Source organism: Xyrauchen texanus, chromosome 50 (genome assembly GCF_025860055.1).
Source record: "Xyrauchen texanus isolate HMW12.3.18 chromosome 50, RBS_HiC_50CHRs, whole genome shotgun sequence".
Lineage (NCBI taxonomy): Eukaryota > Metazoa > Chordata > Actinopteri > Cypriniformes > Catostomidae > Xyrauchen > Xyrauchen texanus.
Window position 1 is genome coordinate 12,931,062 of NC_068325.1, and position 6,218 is coordinate 12,937,279.

The following is a 6,218-nucleotide window of genomic DNA, read 5'->3' on the forward strand; positions in this document are numbered from 1 at the left end:
TGACAGCCATTTTAAGAGATTGCATTCGAGCTCCCAGAGGGCAGTGGTTAGGATGAGGATGTGTCTCCAGCCGAACGGGTGCAAATTGAATCCGCTGGCAACGATTAGCAATGGAGCATGTTTGATGTACTTCGACCATTTCCCCTCCCCTCTGAAATGTGCCTTTGAAGTTCACCTGACACACTCATTTACAACTGGGGGATAAAATGACTTGGTTGCTAAATAAACTCTATGCAAGTCTACGTATTTGAGAAAGTTTATTGCCAAGCAAGCGTTTACTCAAAAGCAATACTTTGTTGACATTGAAAACAAACTTCATATGATATTTGTTCATTCTTTTCAAGTTTTGCAAGTTCAGAGCACAGATGCCCTGCACACTCTTTCACTATGTGATTTCACTATCCATTACATTCCTTTAGACTTTGAATATTATGTATTTAATATCACAAGGATTTATTATGCTGCCTTGTAATTAATTATGAACTGATTGGTTGAGTGACAATCAGTGTTTGATTGTGCATAATTATAAGATTAAATGCCATTAAAGTAAATAATTAAAGCCATTACAATAATGCTCAATATTCCTAATATATATATATATATATATATATATATATATATATATATATATATATATATACATATGTAGCATATGTACATGCTATAGCTGAAACTGGGACCTGTTATAGGTACACTGGAATTAGATTAATCTTATTTAAATTAATTTTAAAGGTGTAGTATGTAAGATTCAGAAACCCTTGTTATTAATGACACCTGTGTCCGTAATGTGAACTGCAGCCAGCTACCCGTTGCTCATGCTCATGCTCTCACACACTCCATAAGGACGCGAGCATCGACCAAAACAATAATGTAATGTACAAAGAGGCTGAACGTGATTCACCGACATCATGCTGACAGATGAGGTAGCATAATTAAAATTACACAGTTATGATTGTTTAACTACAAACTTTGAGACTGTATATTATATTTGATTCTCCAGTGGTGGAACAGGGCTAAAACAAAGTGTGGATATAGGTCTGACTATGCGAGACTGTAGTTTAAAGTAATCACTTTTCTTTGCATGAGACATTGACTGCATTTATAAAATTATTAGCTTGCTAGCCAGCTAAATTTGTTGGATGATGACTGTAGCTGTTTATAAAATAGACTGTAAATTATAAATATGTGGACACAATTCAGTATCGATGTACTATTGTTTTAGAATAATAAAATTTATATATTTTCTGTATAACCAAGTTAAGTTACACTAATGAATGGAGCTTTTTTAAGTATCTTGAACATTGTCTAGCATTTATTTCATGTATTATTGTAGTTTACCTTGCTGAATTATTACAGATTAACACTGACATTAACCTGACTTTTAGTATAAAGAGAAGATCATTTAAATTATTTGAAAGTTACGAAGCAAGGTAGCTTGTAATTCGTCAGCGTTAGCAGGCACAATCAATTTAGCTAAAATTACACAGATCAATCCATATGGCACTATATTTCCCATGCTTTGCAGTTTTGTAAGCTTACCTGTCCAATAAGAAGAAAGGCAATTCAGGGTCGAAAGTCCCTCAAGGAATCAAATGCCCTGCCGATGTTCACTCTAGTTTTTGTTTGACCACGATCATGTTCCCGCTTACCAAACGGTATTCAGTAGATACATTTTTATTTTTTTGGCTTACTCTGAGTTTGTGTAGGAGTCGGTGTTGAGCTGGGAGCCAGACATTTGCTATATTCCATCTCTAAGATAACGTTACCTAGTGTTGCAGACTTTCTGTTGATGCACTTGAATAGCATAAGAGAAGCTATTACTGAGGCAAGGCTCTCTGGAGCGCGCATAAACGTCACATCCTTTGGATTTTCCTGGCAAAAGCGGCTCGCTCCCTTCGCATGAAAATCAGTCTACAGGCTTTAATAGGCAACCAAGGAAGTCCAACATTTTACAAGCCGTACACACATTGGCAAAAAAACAAGGTGAATATTACATGAAAAGTGTTACATATTGCACCTTTAAAGGAATATTTTACCCAAAAATTAAAGCCCATTCTTATGTTGTTTTCCCATTCGCAATTTTTTCCATTTTTGAACATTCATAAAGCAACTCTTGCCATTCAATAAAATTTGTGACCACGTCTGCATCAAAAAGGAAAAAAGAACTCCCAAAAATGTGTCTACATGATGCAAACTCCTTTTAATTCAAGTCTTCTCAAGCCACCCAATAGCACTGAACAGACTACAATTTAGGATATTCTCTGACTGTTTTCACTTACACAAAAATTCTTACCACGACCAGATTCAAAAATAGTGTAGTGATCAAATGGTAACTTGATGGAAAAATGGGAAAAATGGAGACTCCTTCTATACTTTAAGCCTGATATGCTTCTTAGTGTCACAATTGTGCAGGTCTTCTAATCATTAAGACAAGCATTGAACTGTTGACTGCCCCCCTTCTCCTAATTCCCAATGTGCTCTAAGTCCTCGTGGGGGCGTAGTGACTCGCCTCAATCCGGGTGGCGGAGGACGAATCTCAGCTGCCTCCGCGTCTGAGACCGTCAATCTGCGTATCTTATCAAGTGGCTTGTTGAGCACATTACTGCGGAGATATAGCACGTGTGGAGCCTTCACGCCATCCACCGCAGCATCCATGCACAACTCACCACGCACTCCACCGAGAGCGAGCCACATTATAGCGATCATGAGGACGTTACCCCATGTGACTCTACCCTCCCAAGCAACCGGGCCACTTTGGATGCGTAGAAGACCTGGCTGGAGTCACTCAGCATGTTCTGGATTCTCCAGGGGTGGTAGATGTCATGGATAACGGTTGAAGATTGTTGTCTCTTTGCAAGAAAGCTATGGTTGTCTCTTTGCAAGAAACCTCTCAGAGTCAGGGGTTCCAGATGTCAGAGGTATAAGTCTATTGAGAATTCAATAAACCTGAGAAGGCCAGCTGTGCATTCCAGTTCCAGCCTCTCAGGTTTTATACACTTCTGTTATCTACCTTGAGACTATAAATTTTAACTTGCTTACTTCTAGCCAATGAGATTGCATCTTATTTTCCACCATTAGTTGCGTAGGCCATCTGACTTTTCTTTACTGGTGGAAACTTAAGGCTTCCTTTGTGTGGCAGCGGGGGCGTGGTCAAGCGCCCGTCCGGGAGAGAAAAGCGGTAAGGGCGCTCACACCTGAGCTAAATGATGACTAACACCTGTGTCTGATTGCAGTAACATGAGGAGAGCGGCATAAAAAGGGCAGGAGCGACGGAGCACGGGAGAAAAAAGAAGCAAAGACTGTCTCTGGATACCCTTTAAAGAAAAGATTAAAAAGACTTACCCTTTAAGTTGACGCTGGTTTCCTTGTATTGTTTTACATTGGTGCCGAAACCCGGGTCCATTTTTTTTCGTGATGGAACAAGGTCGCCCCATAGAGTCCTCCCAGCTGGCGGAAATCCTCCAGTCCCTCGCTAATCTCCATCAAGGCCACCAACAATCCCTGCTTGAGCTCCGGCAGGATCAAGATCGGCGGTTCTTCGAGATCATGCGGGCTCAGGCAGAGGACCGACTCGCTATCCGGAGCCTCCTCAGCCAGGAGGCTGCGTCAGCCCCAGCCGCGACCCCGGACACCCACGCTACGCTGCCCCCACCCATGTTACAGAAGATGGGGGTGGCAGATGATCCTGAGGCCTTCCTCGACCTGTTTGAGAGGACGGCTGAAATCTGGGGCTGGCCGCCCGAACAGTGGGCAGCCCGTCTAATTCCTCTCCTGTCCGGGAAGCACAGCTCGCGGCACAACAACTGCCAGCGACGTAACCTCCTGGCTTACTCTGACCTGAAGAGGGCCATTCTGCAGCGGGTTGGTCGGAGCCCGGAAGAGAATCGCCAGCCCTTCCGGAGCATGAAGCTGGAGAAGTCCGACCGCCCGTTTGCGTTTGTTCAAGGGCTCCGGACGCTTGTCGGCGGTGGCTGCTCGCTGGGGACCGCGACGTCGAGGGAGTCATCGATCAGGTGGTACTGGAGCAATTTACGCAAAGACTGCCCAGGAGAATGGCGGAATGGGTCCAGTGCCACCGCCCGGCGCCGCTGGAGGCAGCTGTTCAGCTCGCGGAGGACCACCTGGCGGCGATGCCGAGGGCAGATGAGCCCTCCCCTCTCTCTCTCTCCCTCCCCTGTGTCTTCCCCTGTTTCCCCCTGTTCCCTCTCGCTCTGCTCTCTCCCCAGGGCCCGTTCCTGCCCCCGCGAGGCGTGGAGGATACATCAGGCCAACTTCCCGGCCGTGGGAGAACCCGCCTAACCCTTCCCCGTCCTTCAGCCGCTCTCTTCCTCAGGTGGTGGCGCCCGCCAGCACGGGTGCAGCCGTGGCGCCTGGGCCGGTCTGTTGGAGGTGCGGAGACCGGACCACTTCCGGGATCAGTGTCCGCTGATGGAGGTGGGGACGGTGGTGCGGGTCTCCGATGTCCCGCAGGCTGCCCCGGTCGGGCTGGAGCGCACCGGGTCCCGGTAAGGATCCAGGGGGTACATACCAAGCATTGATGGATACCGGCTGTAATCAGACCACCATCCACCAATGCTTGGTTCAACCCGGGCTTTGGGCACAGCTAAACGGGTGAGGGTGAGGTGTGTGCATGGGGATATTCACAAGTACCCCATGGTGACTTTAGCAATCAAATTCGGGGAGAAAAACATAGTGTGGAGGCAGCGGTTAGTTCCGCCTCACCCATCCGCTAATCTTGGGTACTGATTGGCCGAATTTTAGAAATGTATTAGAGGGAGTTTGTGCGGATGGGTCCTGCATGAAAGTGAAGAGGTGTGTGATGTGCGATGCTTTGGCAGGGAGGCGGAGCCGGGGCCGCCCTCGGCTGCTCCGAGTGACGAGGGAAGGGGCGAGGGGTCACCCCTCCTCTCAGGGAGTTCCCTGAGGGGACTTCCCTCGAGCAGTCACGGGATGAAACCCTTAAGCACGCTTTGACCAAGTGAGAGTAATCGATGGTCAACAACTCCGGCCGGTGTCGCCATTTCATATCCATATTTTTCGCTTATTAAAGATCGGTTATATAGAGTGACGCAGGACGCTCAAACAAAGGAGGAGGTGACACAATTGTTGATCCCACGGAGCCGCCGGAAATGGTTTTCCAGGCGGCTCACTATAATCCTATGGCCGGTCACCTAGGGGAACGGAAAACACTTTTCCGTCTAATAGCCCGTTTCTATTGGCCGGGCATTGGCGGCGACGTCCGCAGGTGGTGTGCGGCGTGCCGCGAATGTCAGCTGGTAAACCCACCGGCCACCCCAAAAGCGCCTTTGCGCCCCTTCCATTGATCGAGGTTCCTTCGAGAGAATTGGAATGGACCTCATCGGGCCATTAGAACGGACGCCACGCGGACATCGCTTTGTGTTAGTCCTGGTGGATTACGCAACGCGATATCCGGAAGCAGTGCCTCTGAGCAACATCTCAGCACGCAGTGTTGCCGGGCACTCTTCAAGATAATCTCCGGGTGGGGGTTCCGAAAGAAATCCTCACCGACCAAGGCACTACGTTTATGTCACTGAACACTTCGCGAGCTTTACGAATTATTGAGCGTTAAGTCGATTCAGCACTAGCGTGTACCATCCGCAGACGGATGGGCTGGTGGAACGATTTAATAAAACACTCAAAAATATGATTCGTAAATTCGTGCACGAAGACGCTTAGGAATTGGGATAAGTGGCTGGACCCCTGTTATTCGCGAGTACGAGAGGTCCCGCAAGCCTCCACGGGATTTTCCCCATTTGAGCTGCTGTACGGACGACGCCCACGCGGGTCCTCGACGTCATCCGTGAAACTTGGGAGGAGGGACCTTCTAGTGCCAAAATGAAATTCAATACGTTCTTGATCTTCGAGCAAAACTCCACACACTGGGGCAATTAACACAGGAGAATTTGCTCCAGGCTCAAGAACGCCAACGCCGGCTGTATGACAGGGGTGCTCAGCTACGGAATTTGCACCGGAGATAAAGTGCTTGTATTACTCCCAACATCGAGCTCAAAATTACTCGCCAAGTGGCAAGGACCCTTTGAGGTCACACGACGCAGTAGGGGACCTCGATTATGAAGTTAAACGTACCGATAGAGGGGCGGCGTCAAATATATCACCTCAACCTCCTGAAATTGTGGAGGGAAGAGGCGGCCTCTGTGACGTTGGCAACGGTAGTTCCGAGAGGGCAGAGCTCGGAC